Here is a 25,130-nt window from a genome sequence, read left to right on the forward strand (position 1 = left end):
AATTTGACATGGATCATCGATCTAAACATAAAGGCAAAAACTATCATCTTCTAGAATAAAACATAGGAGAAAATATTTGCAACTTTGAGCCATGGGGTGTGCAACAATTTCTTAGATCAGACACCAAAAGCATGAGCCATGAAAATTAATAAATTGGCTTTCATCAAAACTATAAATATTTGCTCTTTGAAAAATAACATCAAGAAAATAAAAAGCAAGTATATATGGAGAGAATATTTACAGTTAATTTATTGGGCAAATAACTTCAATTGAGAATACACAAACATGTATTTACAGAGAGAGAGACAGAGAGAGATTTACTGACATTGTTATAACCTCTAGGTTCAACCGTAACTGAAGATAGATCTGTTCCTAGACTATCCAGTCATACGAGCTAGTAGAGTCTCATTTTTTAAAATTAGTATGATCTGAATTTCTATCAATTGCAAATAGGGAATACTGATTGGCACAATCTTTTAAAATATTCATATGCTCTAACTTAGCTCTCACACTACTGGAAATTTATAGAAAGTAAAAAGAAACTATGCAGTCAAAACTTTATGTATAAGAATGTGAACTGAAGCATCTTTTCTATAGTGAAAACTTTAAAATTATAAAAAAACCAATGATAGGGAAATGGAACCTTGCAAAAAGTGTTATTTAGCCAATAAAATATAACCCTAGAAGGAGGCACACAAAAATGTTGAGAGCAGGTGATGACTGTGTGATTGAATTTTTTCTTTAATTTTTTAAATTAAATTTAATTTTTCTTCAATTTCTTTAATTTTTTAACAGTGAATCTCTTATTTTTATCATTAAAATTTAAATATGTATTTGAAAAACAGCTAAAAAGATAAAGAAGGGTGCAAGATATGTAATAAAGGTACTGAAGTTAGTGCTAACTAGAGAAAGATACAGTTGATGTGCTTATCAGGTCAGTTTGCTACTTAAAATTATATGGTACCTCCCGCTAGCACTCAGTTTATATTCTGAATGTCTCAGGATGGCAGACAAGGCCCTTTTTCATATGTGGTCCTTTTTCCAGTTACAACCTCAACTCTAGCCATTTCCCAGAATACATTCTATTCACAGTCTATACTAAAAACCTATAAGAAAGAGGTAAGAGTTGGAATTTCACATTACTTTGGGAGAAGCTGACATTTATCCATTTAAAGAAAGTAAGCACCAAGCCTTACACTCAGGTCTGGGAGGTGTTAGAAGTAGCACGCAAGCACTAAGGGCAGGGAGCCTGTCTGCTCTATTCATGGCTGTTTCAGAAAGCAGAGCCATGCAGGCTTTCTGGATTACCCCTCTGAGAAATATTTTTAATTTACTCCTCCAAATTCACTTTCTGCTTTCTTTTAACCATCTCTACACCCTGAAAGTCTGACGTGTAAGGAGTTCATCAGTGGGCTCCCATATTAGTTTCCCATGGCTACTGTAACAAAGTGCCACAAACTGGGTGGCATAAAAGAACAGAAATGTATTGTTGTATCAGTCTGTTTTCATACTGGTATAAAAACTGCCCAAGACTGGGTAATTTATAAAGGAAAGAGGTTTAATTGACTCACCGTTCAGCATGGCTGGGGAGGTCTCAGGAAATTTGCCATCATAGTGGAAGGTGGAGGGGAAGCAAGGCACCTTCTTCACAAGGAAGCAGGAAGAAGTGCCAAGTGAAGGGGAAAGAGGCCCTTATAAAACCATTAGATCTCATGAGAACTCACTTACTATCACGAGAACAGTATGATCTAATTACTTCCATCTGATCTCTCCCTTGACACATGGGGATTACAGGTTACAATTCAAGATGATATTTGGGTCGGTGGGAGGGGCACAAAACCCAATCATATCAATTGGTTTACAGTTCTGAAGGCTAGAGTCTGAAATCAAGGTGTTGGCAGAGCCACGTTCCCCCTGAAACCTAGAGGAATATCCATCCTGGCCTCTTCCTAACTTCTAGTGGTTTGCCAGCAATCACAGGCATTCCTTAGTTTGCAGCTGCCTAACTCCAATCTCTGCCTTTGTCATTGTATGGCATTCCCCCTGTGTGTGTTTGTGTCTTCCCATCGCCGCTTCTTACAAAGATGCCAGTCATACTGGATTTAGGGGCCCACCCTACTCCATATGACTTTATCTTAAGCTAGCTAATTACATCTGCAACAATCCTATTTCCAAATAAAGTCTCATTATGAGGTAATGGGGGTCAGTACCTCAACATATTTTTTACGACTCCTCAGTTCAACTTATAGCAGCCCCATTCCCTATCATCTTCTGATTGTGTTAAGTCAAGGGCTAGGAGTCCCTATCATGACATCAGAGGATGGTAGGAAGGGAAGGTCTGCATATTTTATTTATTTATTAATCTTTCCTTTCAGGTTCCCTGGTGGCTGCATCACTCCATGAAAGGTTACAACTTCTGTCAGACTGCCCTCTTTATACAGCTATTCTCTCCAGATTCAGCACCTGGGATACCTATAGCTTATCCCTTTCACTTTCATATTTAGGGATGGTAATGAACTCTCTTCTCAATTATTGCTAGCTCCAAGGTACTATTGTCCCTCTTGGTGGGTTCCCAGACATCTGCCCACCCTTTTGAAAGCAGTCCCTTTATAACCACTCCTCCAGTTAGAGAATGTATCATCTTTTCCTGCTGAGATGAGGACCAATATACTTCTAGCTGATGGAGAAACTGAGTCCAGGGAAGAGAAGTGATTTTCTCAAGTTCATAATATTTGCAGAACTTGTGGGCCCCAGGTCTCTTGAAAAATTCCCCTTGACATGAAACAGACCTTGCACAAATTACTCAAAGAGTAAGAATATAAGCACTTCAAAGTTTATTTAAAGTTCAATTGCATTAATTTTAGAAAAAAGGCACAAAAATCAGATGTCCATTAGCAGATAATATTGTATTTCAGTTTAGTTCCCTTATGCATTGCTTGAAATTTACTCAAAGACATTTGGTGGTCAAAGCTTTGAATCATTCACAAGAGTCAATCTTGGATTCTTAAAATCAAAGCCATGCTATTTCTTTTAAGAGAGTTAGTGCAGTGTAGCTTTCTCCTTATTGCTCTCTTGGCTTGTCCCTTCATCATACTCTAACAACTATGCTTCAAAAAAAAGTTGATGTGAACATGCATATGTTTAATCTGAAACCTCAGCAGCTTCACTCTCACCGTATCAGCTACAGCCATCTAGCACTTCAGAAGCAACTTCCCTCCGTGGTTGTGTTTGTACTTTCCTTGATTCATTCTCTATATCCTGATTAATAATTACGTTTCAATTTCCATTGTAATGACTCACTTCCATATCATTGCTAGTTCCAAGGTATCATGCTCTCCCTTGTTGGTTTCCCTAACATCCCTGAATGGGTTTTCTTCACTTTCAACAATTTCTACCATAAGCACAGGACCAGCCAAAACTGACCTTCTTTTGTTGATAACAGAATATCAAGCTATCTTGCAGAGGTAGCAAAGCCAAAACTGCAAGTTATATAACCTGGGCATGTGCAGAGGAGGAAAGCCTTAACCTCAAATAGCATTAGAAACCAACATTTCCTCCCCGTGGAACCAAGAAGACGAGGATGTGACTGGAATCTGAATGCCAGAACCCTTTTAGAAACAAGGAGTTTGTTATCCTAGAAGATCCGGGGCTGAAATCCACCATTTCATACCTTACCATAAATGGCCAAGTTTAAAGTCCTTGAACTCTGCCCTGCCAGCACTTCTGCATACCAACCTGTCCTTCCTTACACATAAGAGTTTGATCTAACCCCAGATAGAGGAGACAGATTTGAGCCATGCCTCCTGTGTTCTTGCTGGTCAACCTCACGATAAAGCCATTTCTTTTCTCAAAAGCTGGTGCCACAGTATTGTCTTCCATATGTGTTGAGCAACAAGGCCATTGCTTGGTAACAATACTTTCAATAGAACCATCAAATAAAGATGAAAGAACCAAGATCATATGATGAAAGGATGAAAATGCGTGAATAATTATACTAATAACTGAGACTGAAAACAGGCAGTGAAGCTTCAAACAAAATTTAACTGAGTTTCCAAGGAGCCAATGCAAAATAGAAAATGATGCATTGCTGAGCCTCACCATCTGATACCATAAGTTTTGATGAGAAAAATATAATGTACAATAACTTCAATCTATGTTCTTTAAAAGATGCAGATCCATTCTTAATAAGACTGTAGAAATGAAATAAGACCAGTTATAGTAAATGCAGAGCTCTTCAGTGTTTATTATGGGGATGGCTTGGGGGCTCTGGAATGCCATTTCATGTGGGCCTTATTTACTGTCATAATAAAGGAATTTTGAAATTATTTCCAAATGAAGTTGCATGTAATATCATATTACAGAAATATTCTGCTAGGTTCAAAGCAAGTAGTCATTGACTCTGAAACTTTACACTTGTGTCACATAACAGGGTTGGCGCATGCACCATGTTTGCCTTGCTTGGGGTTATTGGAGATTCTGGGATCTGTAAGTTTATAGTTTTCATCAAATTTGGAAAATCTTTAGTTGTCATTTCTTCAAATATTTTTCTATGTTCCATCTCTCTCCTCTCCTTCAAAACTATGTTAGATGACATGGTATTGTCCCACAGGTCAATAAGGTTGGGTTTTATTTCCCCCATATTTTCGTCTCTGTGTTTTGCTTTGGATAGTTTCTATTGCTACATTTTCATGTTCACTGCACTTCCTATCTGTATTGTCTCACCTGCTGTTAATACTATCCAAGGAAATTTTAATTTTAGGTATTGCATTTCTCTAAAAATTTTATTTCATTTATTTCTATGTAATTCATCTCTCTCTTCATGTTTGTCTTTCCTTTACGTCTTTGAGCATATAAAACAGATTTATAATAGTTGTTATGATACCCTTGACTATAAATTCTGTATTTGCTATTAATGGTTCTGTTTTTAACCAACTGATTTTTCCTTCTGGTTATGGATCATATTTTCCTGCTTCTTCTTTGTTTAGTAATTTTTATTGTATGCTGGGTATTGTAAATTTTATGTTATTGAGTACTGGTTTAAAAAATATTCTTTTAAGTGTATTTGACTTTGTTCTGTGACAATTGCAATCTGTGATCACTATAATTCTTTTCTGTTTTATTTTAAAACTCTTTTAGGGTAGGTCTATAGTAATATTTACTCTAGAGCTAATTTAGTGCTTCTAGGGTGTGATCCTTCTGAAGCTGTGACCCTGAATGCTACTATATTCACAGAGGTTTCTCCTCTTGAGCTGTTGGGAATTCAAGTAATTTTCAGCCCTGAATGATCTCTGGAAAACGTTTGGTTGACAGATCTCTAGTAGTTGCTCTTTCCCAGAAAGTTTGTCGTGCCTAGCCTCATAGGGTTTCACTTCACACATATACATGATATTCAGCAGAAGACTCAAGAAAGCCCTACGCAAATTTATAAAATATTTATCTCCATAGCTCCCTTCTCTTGGGTTCTCTGCCCTACATATTTCTAACCTCTCTGCCTCCCCAAATTTCAACTTGCCTTTTCTTCAACTCAGTAATATTGCCTGGCTCCATCTTGGTTCCCATTGCTATATCACAGTCCAGAAATTACTCCTAGGCAGAAGGTCTGGGCGATGGTAGAACTCACTTTGTTTCCTTTCTCTCAGAGATCACAATCCTGCAATTGCTGTTGTCTGGTGTCTAAAATGGTTGTTGAATACATTATTTCTAGTTCTTTAGGTGTTAACAGCAGAAGGATGATTCAGGCTTTCCTACTCTGTCATGACTGGAAGCAGTTAACTTTACTATGAATTATCATTATGTTATAAATTCTATAATCATCTTGTGGCTAGCACAATCACGTTGCATTTAATATTTTTGCAGAAAGCATACTTTTTAAATGATTACAAAATATACATATTTAAAATGCAGCATACATTTTGCATTTCTTCATTTTAAAATATATACAGATGGTGTAAATAAAAATGGCAATGGCAATGACTTGAGCATCTCTTGACCTTAAAAAGGCCTCGGTGTTATCTGCTATCTCTCTAGTTAAGTATACTTTTGCAATTTTCCATAATGCAGGCATTTATCATCTTTACATATTTAGAAATCTGCTCTTGTTTAGTCTTCTAACAGTGGATTTATTTTTGGAGGGCTAACACAGCAACAAGGATCATCCAATGGATGTCTAAGAACTGAATATCAGTTTGCTAATTTACAGATCATAAGGATCAATGTGCCTGAGTCCACATGACCAGCATATTCTCTCCCTGTTAGAGAATAACCACGAGAATTTGTTGGTGAGCATGGACTTTGAATAAAGTGAGTTGGGTGAGTCAAACAGTTGCTGGCATCAGGCCATACACTAAGTCACTCGTCTAATCAACAAATATTTACTGAGCACTTAAAATATGCCATTTGCTTTGCTAAAGATTCACTTTGCTAAACACAGTGAACATGGCAAATGCAGTCCCATAATAACAGAATTCTTGGACAAATATTAAACAGGGAATAATAGCAGTGTGATGAATCTCATGACAGTGAAAATACAGGAAGCTATGGAAACTCTTGGGTACATGTCGGGGGACATTGGGGATGTATTAGTCTGTTCTCACACTGCTAATAAAGACATACCCTAGACTGGGTAATTTATACAGTAAAGAGGTTTAATTGACTCACAGTTCCACCTGGCTGGGGAGGCCTCACAATCATGGTGGAAGGTGAATGAGGAGCAAAGTCACGTCTCACATGGTGGCAGCAAGAGAGGGTGTGCAGGGGAACTCCCCTTTATAAAACCATCAGATGTCATGAGACTTATTCACTATCACAAGAACAGCACAGGAAAGACCCGTCCCTATGATTCAGTTACCTCCCACCAGCTCCCTCCCATGACATGTGGGAATTATGGGAACTACAACTCAAGATGGAATTTGGGTGGGGACACAGCCAAACCATATCAGGGGGAGAATGTAAAGTAGGTTAGTGTTCATGTAGGGCTCTCTGGATAAGTCATATTTAAGGTGAGATATAGGGGACTGAAAATAATTATCCAGGTGAAGAAGGGAGAAAAACCTAACCTAGTGAGATATTCTCCAAAGGGTGATATTCTTTTCACTAATGGAATGCAAAAGCAGGAAAGGCATCAATTTTGGAGCAAATGTAAAGGAAGATGGAGATTGCAGAGAAGGCAGGAAATCTCTTGATTTTAGGATGTGATGACCACCACCCCAACCCACCCCACCGTGCTCCATGCAACCTCCATACTCCCTGCACACACACTCACACTAACACACAAGTTCATGAACGAACCTTCCCAGCCATCTCAGGACTTTTAGGGTGGGGTTGCGTTATCAAGGTGCTTCATTAATATTTTTTCAAACTGATTGGCAAAGGTAAGCAGATAAGGGACATTTTCTCCATGTGTTTTGCACCTTACCAAATGTATTAGTCCATTCTCACACTGCTGTAAAGAACTGCCCAAGACTGGGTAATTTACAAAGAAAAGAGGTTTAATTGACTCACAGTTCAGCATGGCTGGGGAAGCCTCAGGAAACTTATAATCATGATGGGAGGCACCTCTTCACAGGGTGGCAGGAGAGAGAATGAGTGCCAATAGGGGAAATGCCAGACGCTTATAAAACCATCAGATCTCAAGTGAGACTCACTGTCAGGAGAGCAGCATAGGGGAAGCCGCCCCCATGATCCAATTACCTCCACCTGGTCTCTCCTGTGACACATGGAAATTATGGAGATTACAGTTCAACATGAGATTTAGGTGGGGACACAAAGCCTAATCATATCACCAAATAAGTTTGCTTATTCAGAAAAGAGAATGTGAAATCTCTTTGTCTTTGGAACCAAGTTTGTTGAACCAGTCTCTTACACTATTTTGGTTACTATGTCTTTTTCTTCAGTTTAGTAGCCTTAAGCAGAATGTTGCTTTATTAAAAATATTTACAAACATTTCTGCCTTTTTATTGAAGGAGAAACTTATTTTTAGCTATGTATTTTTGTGAGTTGATTTGATCTATTATGACTTATATTTAATTATGTACTTCTAATGTCAAATTTTTAATTTATATAGTTCAACACGGTTTTGATTAAACTGTAATCATTATTAAATATAAACATTTTAGGGCAACTGTAACTGCTTTGCTTCTCTACTTATCATAGAGATATATATTTTTATATTATATTATTATTTATTTATTTAGAGACAGGGTCTCATTTCTGTCACCCAGGCTGGAGAGCAGGGGCACAATCATGGCTCACTGCAGCCTGGATCCCCTAGGCTCACGTGATCCAGAGTCCTGCCTCAGCCTCCCAAGTAGCTGGGACTACAGGCGCCCACCGCCACGCCAAGCTAATTTTTTGTAATGTTTTTAGTAGAGACAGGGTTTCGCCGTGTTAGCCAGGATGGTCTCGATCTCCTGACCTCGTGATCCGCCGGCCTCGGCCTCCCAAAGTGCTAGGATTACAGGCAGGAGCCACCGCGCCCAGCCTAAAATAACATTTTTTTTTTTTTTATTGCAGCTTCATAGTAAACTATTTAAGATAAAGGGTCTTCAGTGGGTGAGAGTGAAGTTGTTTTTAGGAAACAAGTTTTGTTAAATAAAAAATGGAAATTTAATATGAGTCCTAATGTATCCAGATAACTCGTTTACCTTTTGAAAAGTGGACTTGCGAATTTGAGTCAAGGGCCCAATTTCCTTTCCTTTTCTTCCCTTCCCCTTCCCTTCCTTTCCTTTTCTCCTTTCCTTTCTCCTTTCCTTTCCTTTCTCCTCCCCTTTCTCCTCCCTTTTCTCCTCCCCCACCCTCTTTTTTCTTCTCCTGCAATATTTAAGGACCTCATTGTTTTTAGAGTAGTTTTAGGTTCACTGCAAAATTGGGCGGAAGGTGCAGAGATATCGCATATACTCCTGCCCCCACGCATGCACGGCGACCTTATTATCAAAACTGCCCGGCCGGGCGCGGTAGCTCACACCTGTAATCCCAGCACTTTGGAAGGCCACGGCAGGCGAATTGCCTGAGCGCAGGAGTTCGCGACCAGCCTGGGCAACACGGAGAAACACTGTCTCTACTAAAACACAAAAAATTAGCTAGGCGTGGTTGTGTGCACCTGTAGTCCCAGCTACTTGGGAGGCTGAGGCAGGAGAATCACTTGAACCCGGGAGGCGGAGGTGGCAGTGAGCCGAGATCGCGTCACTGCACTCCAGCCTGGGTGACAGAGCAAGACTCCGTCTCAAAAAAAAAAAAAAAAAAAAAAAATCCTCACCAGTATGTTGCATTTGTTACAATTGATAAACTTGCACTGACACATCATCACTCCAAGGCCATAGTTCACATTTGGGTTCACTATGGGTTTGGTCAAATGTATATTGACATGTAGCTTTCTTTGTCAAACCATTAAATTTTCAGTATCACTCTTCTTTTGTTTTTGCAGCTGATTTTTAAAAGCTTCTCTTTAAAATCTATTGATTTTGGCAACTGCTTTAGAGAAATACTTCAATGAAGTATCTACTTTATATCTGATTATTTGCTTCATAAATATTTTTCCTTCATTTACAAAATAATCAAACTATTCTTACTAAATATTTTGTATCAATAAATTTATAAAATCTCAGTTCATAAGAATTATTTTTTCTGGAGCACATGTTATGTATGGCCACTATTAATAATTGACAATGGAAGCAATTAAAATTTAGTGTGCTCCTTTGAGCCAGGAAAAATCTTAACCTTCTTGTATATTACAAAGGTTAAATAAAAAAAGAAATAGAAAAAAATTGTACTGTGATAAGATATATTATTGTCCCTTTATCAACCTATCAAAAGTTAAAAAAATATATACACATATAAAGAGTGGAATAATAATATTTACAAGGCTGACATATCAGATAAATAGGTATTAATTTTAAACATCTGTGGAATATATTTATTTGGAATATCCACACTCAATACTCACAAAAATTAATAATTATCAATTACAGACTAGGTCATAAAAAGAAATAAATTCCAAAAAGCAGTGTTAAATTAAGTTTAGCCTAAAGCTGGCTTGTTATATATTTCACATTCGAGCTAAAGGTTTCTATGAATATACTGAACTGTAACGTATCTGGATACATAAACACCATGTAACCTACGTAGGTCCCAATCCCTGAGTTTTGGCCAATCAAAGGCAGTCAACTGTTCTAACCAAGTAAGGCAAATGCTGAACTCTAGTCAATCTGGCTGTTTCTGTAACTCACTTCCATTTTCTGTATATCATTTTCTTTTTTCTGTCCATAAATATTCTTTGACCATGAAGCAGGGTTGGAGTCTCTCTAAACCAATTTTGGGTCAGGGGCTGCCCAATTCATGACATTTTCTTTGTTCAATTAAAGTCTGTTAATTTAATTTGTCTAAGGTTCTTGTTTAACAGCAGAAAATGTACTAGCTGTATTTAATATAGTGGCAAAAAACTAGGAATTAATGACAAAACTGTTTTTAAAAGTGCCTAGTCTATTGAACGTTTAAATATTATTCTCTAAATTGCTAAAAGGGCAAAGAAGAAATTTAAACAAAATTACATCTCATTTAGAAAACAAAGGCCGTGATAACACTAAATATCCAAACTTAAGGAAGGAGTCAAATATAAACTTAGAAAAATTACTATTCTTAAGTGACAACAACTGAAATAAATATTCATCTCAAGAAATTTGAAAAAGAAAATGATCCTTAAATAAAGAGAAGGAAGGGAAAACAGATCGAGAAAAAGAACTGGACAAGAGTACAGTGATAAATAAATCCATGAGTTTATTTTTCCTTCAGGTAATGAAGAACGGCAAAAATACAATGTTGAAGAAATCCAATGATGCCAGCCACAGCATTATGCACATAAATTTGAAATGTTTGATTATTTTGAAATTTGGAATATGTAGACAAGTAGAATAGACTAACAACTTTGAAAAAAAGTGGTGGAAGTCTCAATGATCAGTTGGTTTTACAAATGAGTTCTTTCAAGTTTCTAAGGTACAGCAAATACCACCACATTACAAAATATTTCAAAGCATGGGAAATAAATAAAAACAACTTCCAAAAATAGTTGTATAAAGAGCATATGACCCCGATCCCTAAACTAATATTAAATTTTTTAAAAAGAAAAGAAAAACACAGACCAAACACATATAAATTACAAGATCTGTTTAAGCGCTAAGTTTTGTGTTACATTCACTTGTTGACAGTGGCTACCTCTCATTATTGTCAGTACTGGGGTACTTTAATTACTGAAACTTTCTCAAGTACGTACATACATGGCCGCTTTCTTAGTCCGAGTTCAGTGTTTGCAGAAGGTTGGCTGGAATTTCACAGTTGGCCAGTGTTTTCTCTATGTATATACATGAGTGAGTGACTTCCTGGGATGGATTTTTAGTACATTAAAATTTTATTTTTAAAATACACCATGGAATACTATGCAGCCATAAGAAGGACGAGTTCATGTCCTTTGCTGGGACATCGATGAAGCTGGAAACCATCATTCTCAGCAAACTAACATAGGAACCAAAAACCAAAAACACACGTTCTCACTCCTAAGTGGCAGTTGAACAATTAGAACACATGGACACAGGGAGGGGAACATCATACACTGGGCCCTGCCAGGGGATGGGGGTCTAGGGGAGGGATAGCATTTGGAGAAATACCTAATGTAGATGATGGGTTGATGGGTGCAGCAAACCGCCATGGCACATGTATACCTATGTAACAAACCTGCACGTTCTGCACACGTATCCCAGAAATTAAAGTAGAATAATAAAAAAGAAATATTGAGAATAAAGAAAAACAATAAATTAAATAACAGGCCATTTTTCAAAGCTGGGAAGTTGTTTATACTAAATTGGTGCAAAAGTCATTGTGGTTTTTGCCATTTAAAAGTATGGCAAAAGCAGCAATGACTTTTGCACCAACCTAATTATCTTCAGGATCTGTTATTTATCATTGATCTACTTTAGGGTTTGCAAACTCAAAATGACCAGGACTAGGTAGGTATGTAAATCATTGAAAAGACCTGGTAGGAAGCAGAGTAAACTGGAGAGCATTATGCACGAATAAACTGTGTTGTGGCTAATCACCTCCGGCTCACTGGAACCGTCTGGGATGCAGATTCAGTATCATCAAATTTGTTTTTCAGAGAAGCCAGAAGTCTGGAATTTCTACGATAAATTTCTGATTTTTAAATGTTAATTTACTTAACTATTTAACAAACATCACCCTGGCCTTGCAAATGTTGAGCAAATTTGACTCATAGGCCACCAGTTGGTAAATTCTGGTTGATCCATTACTTTCATCTTATAGCCAAAACAATAGACTCAGGCAAGTGACTGACTCATGTAAGGAGGTCTCTGGAGTTAGGGGTACAGCGGAGCCTTGAATCTGAGCATCTGAAAGAATGAAAATGTAGCACTAAATCACAGTGGCCAAAATTGCTATGGCTCACACTTCTTTTTTTTCCAGATGAGTCTTGCTCTGTCACCTAAGCTGGAGTGGAATGGCATGATCTTGGCTCACTGCAACCTCAGCCTCCCAGGTTCAAGTGATTCTCTCGCCTCAGCCTCCCAAATAGCTAGGATTACAAGCACCTGCCATCATGCCCAGCAAATTTTTGTATTTTTGTAGAGACAGGGTTTCACCATGTTGACCAGGTTGATCTTGAACTCCTAACTTCAGGTGATCCGCTAGCCTCGGCCTCCCAAACTGCTGGGATTACAGGCGTGAGCCACGGTGGCTGGCTATGGCTTACAATTTTTAAGGAAATAACAACAATCCCTAAATATCACATGCCAAGAGTTGCTCAGCACATTTATTTTGTCCTAAGTATATGTAATGTACATACAATAAAATGTACCCATTCCAAATGCATAGTGGGGGTTTGACAAAAGGGCACACCGTCACAATTAAAATGAAAAATATTTCTATCTCCCCAAGATGCTCCTTTACACTCCTTTGCAATCATCACACCCTTACCAGCCAGCCCCAGGCAACCACTTTCTGCTACTATAGATTACATTTGCCTTTTCTAGGATTTCATACACTATGTACTCTTTTGTGTCTGGCTTCTTTCGCTCCATATAATGCTTTTGAGATTCATCCGTGTTGTTGAGTTCATTCATTTGCAATGCTTGGGCATAATCCACTGTATGAATTAAACCACAATTTGTTTATCTGTTCTCCTCTGATGGATGTTTGGATGTTTCCTGTTTTAGGTAATATGAATAAAGCTGCTATAAACATTCCCGTGCAGGTCTTTATGTGGACATATGTTTTTATTTCTCTTGGGTAAATACCTAGGAGTAGAATTGCCCAGTCAAATGGCAAGTGCATGTTTAACTTTATAAAAAACTGTTCAGCACATTTTGAATTTTGAGTTTAGATAGAATACATTGCATTGCTGGAATGTACAAACACTAGTATCCTTCCTCTAATTCCCCCATACTTTCCTCCAGGTTCCCATTGGAAAGGATAAATGAATGTTGCTTGTTTCACAAAGTTAGAATTTTCTTTCGGCAAGACTTTGGGAAGGAAAGGAAATAAAAAAGAGATCAGAGGAAATCACTGAAACAAAATTCTAAGGAGACCGCCAGTAACTAACATTCTGCAAAAACTCTGAGGAGTCATTTATGGCCCTGTGCATTCTAATTGGCATCCTTTAGGCCTCAGTCCAGGTCAAATCACTTCCTCCGTTATCACTCCACCTCCAAATATCCTCCTCACTGTCCTGCCTACCTGTTGTCAAGGGAAGTCCAGCCAGTGACCCAAGTTTTGTCTGGGAAAGGCTGCCGTACAAGGAAGATGAATACAATCCGAAAAGGACTGACAAACCTAAGATTCATCCCGGTGATCACTGAGACTTGAAAGGTATGCATGAGGTTTCATGCAGATGTGAATGTTTGTCCCCAGAGATGGAATAGCAAGTGTGCTAAGCCCAGTGAGTTCATTAAATCTTAGTCGACTCAACAATTTCTCTGAAGACTACTCTAAAGAAAATATGTGTTTATATAGTACTTATCACCTCTTTTTTTCTTCATAAAAATGAGATGCTAAGACCTTTAATCCAAAGGGAAGTCTTAAAAGCTTCAGGATGAGATCACAGAATTGTTTCTCTCCAGGAGTTTTTGGGATCATTGCCATCACCCAGGAGATCGTCCAGAAAAATCCTCCCTAAAACAGTAAACTCCAGATAATACAGTTATATCACCTAATTGGGAAAAGGTCAAACCTAGTGAAACACTTGAGCTATGAGGACATTAAAAAAAAGAAACGCAGGTCTTGTGTTTGGTTTATAAGAGCATTTTGACAGTATCAAAGGAGAAAAAGGCAAGGTACAGATGGACTTGGCACACATATGCTGCCATTCCGCAGGCCTGTGCCAATGGCAGGCATTACTAATCAATCCCAGTTTTTAAAGAGTAGCTTTTTCAGATTTTCAGATTTGTTTAGCAGTCAAATGTAGAAAGAGGTTCAGAATTTCCTTTATTTTTATGGTGTTTTTTTTTTTTTTTTCCTCCAAGGCAGAATCTCACTCTATTGCCTAGGCTGGAGTGCAGTGGCACAATTATGGCTTATTGAAGCCTCAAATTCCTGGGCTCAAGTCATTCTCCCTCCTTGGCCCCCAGAGCAACCACAGGCAGGCACCAGTGAACCCGGCCCAGAATTTTCTTTTTGATGCTAAAATTTATTGGCTGCTCTCAAAACAAAGATGCCATTATTAATATTATAAATAAAAATAAGAAATTAAGCCTCCTTGTGTGTGTGTGTTTGTGTGTGTGTGCCTGGGCTAAAGAAATACCTTTAGAAAATAATGTGAAATTATGGTTTCATACATATGTGTGGGGGATGGGGGATGTGAGTGTTTGTGTGTGTGTAGAGAAAGACAGTTGATATTTTTAAATAATCTCAGGTAGTTAAACCAGGCAACTCAAATTTTAATATTTTGGAGCTTTCGATTGCATATACATTATCACTTATGGAAATGAAACAAGGTTTAGAATCATCATATTCGACAAAATAAGCTTAATTATCTTGAAATATGGAATGAGTATGTGACAGAAATGAGCACTGATATATAATTTTTTAATGACATTGTTCATCAACTTAGCGTTACAAGATATATTTGAAAAGTGTTTTTCTTCAAATAATTAATGTTAAGTTCACTGAAGAACTTAGTAAGAAACTTCCAAATTGAACAGAAAACCAAACACTGCACGTTCTCACTTATAAGTGGGAGCTGAACAATGAGAACACATGGACACCGGGTGGGAAACAACACACACTGGGACCTGTTGGGGATGGAGTGGTGGGGAGGGAGAGCATCAGGATAAATAGCTAACGCCTGCGGGGCTTAATACCTAGGTGATGGATTGTTAGGTGCAGCCAATCACCATGGCACACGTTCACCTATGTAACAAACCTGCACATCCTGCACATGTACGTTGGAACTTAAAATAAATATAAAAATATTTTAAAAAGGAAACTTCCAAATTGAATACATATTAAGGAATATTATAAAAACTATTAGATATTGCTAGTGATGTAACTTTAAAACCCAAATGTCCTATTCTTTCTGTAAACTCCGGATTTGTTCTGTTAAAGAACTTTACCAGTTTGTCAAAATGAGTTATATAAAAAGGGGTAATAAAATCTATTACTGTTTGAAACTATTTATCTGTGAGAATAAAGGTTCTCGGTACCTTGTCTCTCAAAGGAAACTACAGAAACTCAAAGGAAACCACCACTTCAGGTGATATAAGCCTGCAGCTGTTATTTATAACCTCCAAACAGAAGTTGCTGTAGTCACCATTCTCACTGACTTTATAGTCACTTAAATATTAGAATTTTAACTTACAAAAAAGTTAATAAACTATTGCCTGTTTTATGTAATATTATAATTATTAATAAAATAATCTTAATTATTCTTAATATTTTTAATAATTATTCTTAATTATTACAGGTGCAGTCACCTGTAATCTCAGCACTTTGGCAGGCTGAGGTAGGAGGATCACTTGAGCCCAGCCTGGGCAACATAGTAAGACCTCGTCTCTTCAAAAAACAAAAATAAAATAATCAGTTGGGTGTGGTGGCATGTGCTTGTAGTCCCAGCTACTTGGGAGGCTGAGGTGGGAGGATCGTTTGAGCCCAGGAGGTCAAGGCTGCACTGAGCTGTGATCATGACACTGCACTCCAGAGCCTAGGTGACAAAGCAAGACCCTGTCTCAAAAACAAACAAACAAACAAACAAAAAAAAAAAAAACAGGGAATACAGTCCTTGGCACTGCACTGCCTAGGTTTAAATCCTGGACTTGTCACTCATTAGCTCTGTGACTTGGGCAAGTCATTTACTCAATCTCCCATGCCTCAGCTTCCTCATCTGTTCATCATAGATAATAATACTTACCTTAAAGGGTTGTTGAAAGGATTAAATAAATTGTGAAGTACAATTAAATAAGTTGTGAAGTACTTTGAGAAGTTTATAGCATATAATAAGTGCTATATGAGGACCTGGTAAATAAATTTCATTTAAAATAAGAACTTTTCTGCTAAAATATGCTAAAACTCAAATTGTACCCTGTGTTTAATTAGGCAATAATTACTTAAAATCAGACTGCTCATTGTTGATGCAAATCATGGTAACTAATCAGCTTTGATTAATATTCTTAATCAAAATAAATGGAATTACCCATGATTTTATTCTCCCACAATAAACTTTTTAAAATATTTTGATGAAGAACATTTCAAACTTTAAAAAAAAATGTATACATACTCTTTTTAACAAAAATACAATTATAATTAAGATAATAAGATAATATAACTTATGTGGACAGGAGTTTTGCCAGTTTTTTCTTGCTGAATTCCAGTGTCTAGAATAATGTTTGGTATATGGCAGGTGTTCAATAAATATTTGTTCAGTGAAAAATACTTTCTTTTAGTACAATTTTTCACTCAGTGTATTTAAAGCTATTTTAAAAGCATTAAATATTATTCTTCCAATTTTGCATACTGTCATTTTAAATAACTGCATATTATTCCACCTTATGAACATGCTTTCTTCATCCACTTTCCTACTTCTGGAAATGTGTGCTAATTCTATTGTCTTGTGATTATAAATAAACATTGCAACAAATACCCATAACAAATCTTTACATATGCCTCTCATTTTTTTTTTAGGATAATATCTAGAAGTGGCTGGCCAATGAATTATATGAACTTTTAAGAACTATGATTCACTCAGTGTTTATTTATTTAGTAAATATTTATCAAATATCTAATCTGTGCTTTGTGTTAGACACCTACCTGAGGATACCATGGTGGATTTGCCTTCATTTGCTTTCTAATAATCTAATGTAGAGGTCGATAAACTGTGACCCATGGTCTATGTATGGCCTACTGCATTGTTTTTGTAAGTCAAGTTTTGTTGGAACACAGTCGTGCTCATTAATTTATGTATTATCTGTGTTGTCACACCATAATGGCAGAATTGAATAGTTGTGACAAAGACGACATGACCCACAAAGCCAAAAATATTTACTATCTGCCCCAACACAGAAAAAAATTGACAAATCCTTCAAAATAGATTGCAGTTTTGTCAAATGACACTCCAGAAAGTTTATGTTCTCAACCGTAATCAATGAGAAATCCTCACATTAATAAGGTAAACATGCATTGGTTTTTCACTGGATTTTTTTTATTATTTCTTAAGGAACTCTTCATACACACATAATTTTTAGCATGGCATTCATGGATAATTATCAAATTTGAAATGAGTGAAATCAGAATTATTGAGATTTATTTTCAGTGAGACTTGAGAAACATTGGCTGAGTCTGTGTGATTAGCTGAGACCTCAGTAGTTTTATCAAACTTTCCTGATATGTTCCTAAGGACTGAGAAGGGTGGAACAACGAACAGAGCCCTTATCTCCAGCTGCCTGGAAATACAATACAAAAAATACTGGAATTGTTGAAAGTGATAGTATATCATTTTACATATGAAATCCATTTTGTTTTTTCCGAAACTAACCAACAATACCTTAATGACTTATGTAAATGGAAATATCTGTTATTTGACTTTTTCCCCCAGCACTGGTCTCACACAGGCACGCTAATGATTATTTGTCAAAGTCACACTGTTTGCTTACAAGGTATGAAGGCTTTTTAGACACTATAATGACGGCTCTTGATTCACTTGATAATATTTAGAATAAGCCATAAAAGCTGATCTCTGAACGAACAGACCGCTTTTATTGGCTTTTAGTGCTATTACTGCTGTCATAAGTGGAAAATTGGCCTAATGCAAGCAATACTGCTGTGTCATACTGCAAAACTGCTACTTGGTTTTATGGTTTATTTCTGCTAATGAAAGTATGGTCAAGTATGGGGAGGATCCCACCACCTCCTGAGCTTCAGGGCATGATGCCACCCCAGTCTAAGATTCACTTAAGAAACAGGGAGGGGCCAGGCGCGGTGGCTCACGCCTGTAATCCCAGCACTTTGGGAGGCCGAGACAGGCAGATCACGAGGTCAGGAGATCAAGACCATCCTGGCTAACACGATGAAACCCCGTCTCTACTAAAAACACAAAAAAATTAGCTGGGCGTGGTGGCGAGCGCCTGTAGTCCCAGCTACTTGGGAGGCTGAGGCAGGAGAATGGCGTGAACCTGGGAGATGGAGCTTGCAGTGACCTGAGATCACGCCACTGCACTCCAGCCTAGGCGACAGAGAGGGACCATCTCAAAAAAAAAAAAAAAAAAAAAAAAAAAAAGAAACAGGGAGGGATGTGCTTGAGGATGTGTGGGAACTTGCTTAATACCGCAGGTGCATGCACAATTTTTATATAAATGGTTGTTGAGATCTACATGCCAGGTACAGGAGATAAAAGGGCAAGACAGATCTGATTAAGATGGAACTCAGTCTTATCAGAGAAAGATGACTGAGTGCCTACTGGCCAGATTTCATTAGCCCTCTCAATGTTTTAAATTTTTGTTGAGATACAACTTACATAAAATAAAGTGAGCAAATCTTAAGTATATACATTGATCAATTTTTACAAATGTGTACATCTATCTAACCACCACCCCGAGACAAAAAACATTTCAGCACCATAGACAGCTCTCATCACCCCCTCCCAGTCAGCAGCACCTTTGCCCCCAACTTCTTCTATTACTATTATTTTGCCTGTTCTTACCATAAATGGGCTCATAGTGTATATTCTTTTATTTATATCTAACTTTATTTGTCTAACATTTTGTCTGAAAGATTCATTTACATTTTTGTGTGTACCAGTAGTTCAAAAATTGCTTTGTAGTACTCCATGCCAGGACTACACAGGTGTATGTACCCAACCTATGGTTGAGGGACATTTAGGCTGTTCCTAGCAGTTGGATATTATGACTAAAGCTGATTTGAACATTTTTTGGTGGACATAAACACTGGGGAAGAAGCCCAGAAGTAGAAATAATTGTAGAATGGGAAGACTTCTAGCCATAGGTGAATACTGCTTAGCAGTTTTCCAGAATGGTCCCAATTTATACATCCATCAACAGTGTATGAGAGTTCCAGTTACTCTGTGCTGTTGTCAGCATTTGGTGTTTTCAGGTGCAATATTATTTTAATAGATTTGAATGCCTTTATTGACTACTTGGCTCTAGAATATGTCTTTTCTGTACAATTGAGCCTGTATGATGAATATACTGGGCATATCCAACCTGGTTGGAACCCAGGTCTTGAAATCAGAGACATCTAGGTTGGTGCTCTGTTTCTACTAAGTATTAACTAGGAGACCTTAACAAAGTCACTTATGCTCCTATGCCTCAGATTCTTCTTCTATAAAGGATAGCAAGCCACCTCAAACCAAAGGGTTGTTGTAAAAACAAATGAAATAACAATTGTAATGTAGAGAGCTAGTGTTTGACATGTGTCTGGGGCTCAGTGAATAGTTCCTTTCTCCTTTTCATAGTGGTCTAGGTGGTCAAGGAAAACAGTGAAGTTGCTCTGAGAAAATCCATCTGTATGTAGATGCCTACCAGTTTCTAATTTTCTCCCTTGTCAAGCTTTCTCCCTTTCCTAACATCTTCTCATTTGCCCAAGCCTGACTTCCAAATGACATACTAGATAGATTCTTTCCTCTGCTTCACTCACTACATGCAATCATGACAACAATAACTGTCATTCCATATTTTTATTTAGCAAGTCCTATGTGCCAAACACTGTGATAAATGCTTTGCACTAGTGTTTCACAAGAACCCTGCAAAGTACATATTATTATTTTCATTTTACAGATGGTAAGAAACCAAGACTCTGAGAGATCAAACAAATCATCCTTGATCACATATGGAGTGGGTCATAGAGCTAAGATTTGAAACCAAATAAGTTTGATTCCAATGGTCATTTGATTAACTACAAGTCTGTATATCACACTCATCAGAAAGACCTCTGGACTTTATCTCCTTCACATCTCTGAGTACATTGTCATTTTCACTTCATCCCCTGTACCACATACAAATCTTGTGCACCTTCTCAGGTTTCCTCAACTACTTTCTTCTTGCCAAATGTGTCACCCCATCATCACCTTTCCTGGCACTCTTGGTGAGCTCCCAGTCCAGACGGAATCTGGATTGAAGGCTCAGATTTGCATGACTGTCTTGCACCACATGCTGAGTCCTATTTGCATTAAGTGGCTCCTCCATTTCCGCATTTACAGATGCAAACACACACCCTGGGGTGTGGAATCAGGCTTCCTAAGCAGTTGCCAAGGAGCTGGATGGCATAAATGCTTTTCCTCTTTTCCTTCCATGGGCTGTTCTGGGGCATGGCTTCTCCTTGCATATCTTCTGGAGAAGTCTCTTGGGCTGCACAACTACACCTGCCAACCCACCTGCTGTGTCACTTCCTGGTTCTTTGTCAAATGGTGGCCAGAATAGGAAGACATCATATTGCTTAAGATCCTGTCTTTGCTCCATTACTGTATTTGTTTTTTAAGGTTGCTATAACAAAGTACAACCTTGGTGGCTTAAAAATCTCTGAGTTCTTAAGGCCAGAAGTGTGAAGTCAGGTTCACTGGAGCAAAATCAAGGTGTCAGCAAGGCTGCACTCCCTCTGGAGCCTCTCACAGATAGTCTATTTTTTGCCTCTTCCAGATTCTGGGGCTGCCAGCATTTCCTGACTTGTGACTGCTGCACTCCAATCTCTGTCCCCATGGTTGCATCATCATATCCTCTTCTGTGTGTGTCAAATCTCCCTCCTCCTCTCCCTTAAAAACATGTTTGTGATTCAATTTAGGTGCCACTCATGTGATCCACATAATCTCCCCATGTCAGGATCCTTAACTCAATCACGTCTACAAAGGCCCTTTTTCCTTACGAGGTAATATTTATAGGTTCCAGGAATCAGGACCTGACATTTTGAGTGGCCATTATTCAACCTCCTACACTTACCTTATTTCTTCACCCTTACCACCCTAGGCATGCAACTCTCAAATGAGGCATCAATACTTTCACCCTTGCCTCGAGTCCTGCTTTCTAGAGGAGCTGAGCTGAAGCATTATCTTTACTTTTATCTGTATTGAATGTTGGGACTCAGGAAATGATATCCTAAAATGAAGGTCTCAGAAGCAGCCTCAGAAGCAAAGGTTCTTCCCTGCCCTCCTGTCTCTCAGTCTCATTCTTCTCTGAGGCTAGCCATAGAAACTAGAATACCTCTTCCCCAAGGCAGGTCTCCAAAGTCAGCCATAAAACCTAAAAACATTACTCTTACTTTTGCCCTGCCTTTCTGTGTAAAAACTGGCCATAGAGACATGATATGACCTACCTCGTTTGACTGTAGGTCATGAAACCCCCATCCCAGAGAGGGTACTGCCCCACACCCAGAAGAAAGGGACGCTGCACAGAAAGTCCAAGAAGAATCTAAACAGACAGGCCTTGTTGGGTTTCCCCACTCAGTCTATTAGCATTAGATCATACCCTTTTTGTGTGATCATATGTCTACACAGCCGTACATAGTTTGTTAAACCTATGTATAAAAAGTGACAATTTCCCTTTTATCTTTGGGTCTTCATGCTGAAGGATCTCATGTACATGTTAGTAAATTTTGTGTGCCTTTTCTCCTATTAATCAGCCTTTTGTGAATTGATTTTTCAAGGATGTTTCAGAGGGTAAAGAGGAAATTTTCTCCTGGCCTCTACAATTTTGGTGTAGTTGTCAGGATGCCAGAAGGATCATACTAAAGTTCACTTCTGATCATGTCACTCCTTTGCATAAATTTCTTCAAGGTAACCTCCCCAGATTTGTGTCAATGCTCTAACTTCTTGGTTTACAGGAAGACATTCAAGGACCTCCTGATCTTATCCATTCTCTCTCAGACTTCATTATTTGACTCTCCTCTGTCTAATGGGTAAGACCATAAGCTTCAGAATTAAACCCTGTTTTCTAGAATTCTGTCTTTACCATTTTCTAGCTAAGTAATCTTGAACAGGCCATTTAATTTCTTTGGTTCTCTGACATGCATTTTTCCTTAAAGTCTCTTTAATAGTAATGGAGGTGATCAAATGAGATCATATAAGTGTCTAGCACAGGGTAAAATCTCAAAACAAACAAACTGCTCTAGTTATGTCAAATCATACACAGGAATCTAAACATCTGATATTTTATGTCTTTCGGTATTTATGCATGATGGTTCTTCTCCCTGAGGAATCCTCACCATCATTGCTTTTTGCCCCACCTCAGGTGAACTCCTTCTGGTCTTTGGAATTCAGATAGAGAATCCCATTCTCTTCAAAGTTTTCCCTGATTCCGGTAGTTCAACATTCTTGCACATATGAATCATAAGTGCACCTTGTTTACAATGCAAATTCTTTAGCCTCAGCCACAGAAATTCTACTTCATCACACCTTGGGTGAGGCCCATGAAATCTTCAGTTTTAAAAAGCATCTTGGGTAATGTTTGATTGTACAGTAGCATCCTGTGTACTGCACAAAGCTAGTCCTGGCTTAGGATGGAAGACCACCTGGACAGACACATTACCAGAACACAAGGGGTTCAGTCTAGGTCCCTTTGCTTGCTGCATAGAAAGCCAATCACTGAGACAAGAACTGCCAGGGAAGAAGGCTTTTTTATTCAGGTGTTTCAGCTGGGGAAATGGGTCGGGGAACCGGAATCTGTTACCGAACAGATTGCTCCCATCTCCTGGGATGCAGTAACCAAAAAAGCCTTCTTTCCTGGCAGTATTTGCTGTCTCAGGAATTGGCTTTCTGTGCAGTGAGCAATGGGACCTAGAAGGAACTCCTGTTGTTTCAGTAACAGACACACCACTTAAGAAGATGTACCCACCACATGGAATCTGATGTGCTCCCCTATCAAATGCTAATGTGTCTTAACCCTACCACTTAAACTTTGTAAATCAGATCATGTTACTTACAGAAGCTAATGATTTTCCCTATCTCTCAAATTGAAATTTAAAGTCAAATCATGGCCTGCAAGGCCTGCTATGATTGGGCTCTGAGCCTCTGGTCTTAGCTCTTATCACTCAGCCTGGTTCATTCTGTTTTGTTGGCTTTGAACATGCCTAGCATTCTCCTGAATCAGGAACTTTGCACTTGCTATTTTCTATGCTGGAAATCTTTTCCTTCTAGATCTAAACATGGTTCTTGCCCTCATTTCATTCTGCTTCTGCCAAGATGCTGCCAAATCAGAGAGACCTTCCTCAACTACCCTATCTATGCCCTTCCTGCTTATTTGTCACCAGTCATACTACACGCTTGTTAGTTTATTTATTGTCTCCTATTCCTGACTAAAATACAAATATCTATGACTGTTCGGTTTATTCCTTATGAAGGATGCCCATAGCAGTGCCTGGAAAAGAGAGGTATAAATATTTGTAGAATTCATGAATCTGCCAACATTCTCTCCCCAGAATGAAATAGTAAAAGGGATGATAAAAAATGAATCTTATAACCATTGAGTGTCCAGGCAGGCCTGTCACTCAGAATAAGAAAAATATGGAGCAGGAGACTGAAAAAACAGTTGATTACATCTCAATCATCAAGACGTTGAGGCTAGTGACTCAGGAACCTCAGTATGATTCTCTCTACCAATAGATCTTGGGTATATTAATAATAAAGTTAAAAAAATGCATTTATCTCGGCATCAACAGCAGCACTAGGTGGTTGTGAGCTTAAGCAGTCCTGTGGCAGGAGATGCCTGTGACTCCCAGCTTCATCAGGAATGAAGACACTGAAATAGATTTGTAGGAGCCTTGTAAACTCATGCAGTCCTCTGACTGATTGCTTTTTGGTTGGTCTGTGTTTTCAATGCACTTGCCTTGCAGATAGTAAATGCTCAATAGTGGTTGAAGGAATCGGGCCTGGACTTTGCAGAACCTGAAACTGGATGGTTACTCTTCAGGTTGATCAATACTGAAATTCTTCCTGCATACTGTAGAATGGTTCAAAGAGCAATGGCCTTGAAGAGAGGATTTGAATCCCACATACAGCATCACATTACTTTGAGAAGGTCAGTCTCAGAACTAGACAGAGCTGGGTTCAAATCACACATGTCAGCCTCCCCTAGCCTCTGTTATCTCATCTATACAATGAGGTTGGTTGTGTCCACCACCTACCTGGTTCTTGGGCAGATTAAAGGGATTCATACTGGGGTCAGGCTTTTGGAGCTATTACCACAATAACATTTGGGTTCGGATGATTGTATTTCAAAGGGCTTCAAGTTAGAATCTTGATTTCATACAGAGTAACAGAATAAAGAGTATGTAATGCTTATTTTTTGTTAAAAAAGAGAGAGAAGAAAAAGAAAAAGGCAAATATGGCCAAATGTTAACATCTGTTAAATCTGGATGGTGAGTACATAATGTATTTTTAAGAGAATGTGTAAAATGTCAAGAATCAAGTATTTAATATATGTGCTATTAATAAACTTAAGATTATTAACTATGCTTTACTTCTGATCCCTGATCTCTAGTTTTCCCACCACCCTTCTGTCATACAGAAGGGGTTTCCATGCCTTTGGGCAACAGACGTATTGGCTTCTGGCTTTTTAAAATCCTGGAATGAACTTGGTTTTAAAGCTCAGTTTGAATGGTTTTCATGAGTGCAACTCTTAAAACTGTTACATCATTCTAGT

At 38.2% G+C, this 25,130-nt stretch overlaps 1 protein-coding gene and 1 long non-coding RNA gene across 2 annotated transcripts in view; one reads left to right on the plus strand and one right to left on the minus strand.

Moving 5' to 3' along the window:
* The window catches only part of LOC105479572 (uncharacterized), a 381,347-nt gene that overhangs the window by 257,021 nt on the left and 99,196 nt on the right, over nucleotides 1-25,130 (plus strand). The gene's annotated exons all lie outside the window — the stretch shown is intronic.
* Nucleotides 1-25,130, minus strand: part of LOC112426309 (MyoD family inhibitor domain containing 2) — a 112,218-nt gene that overhangs the window by 63,956 nt on the left and 23,132 nt on the right. The gene's annotated exons all lie outside the window — the stretch shown is intronic.

This window comes from Macaca nemestrina, chromosome 2 (assembly GCF_043159975.1).
Source record: "Macaca nemestrina isolate mMacNem1 chromosome 2, mMacNem.hap1, whole genome shotgun sequence".
NCBI lineage: Eukaryota > Metazoa > Chordata > Mammalia > Primates > Cercopithecidae > Macaca > Macaca nemestrina.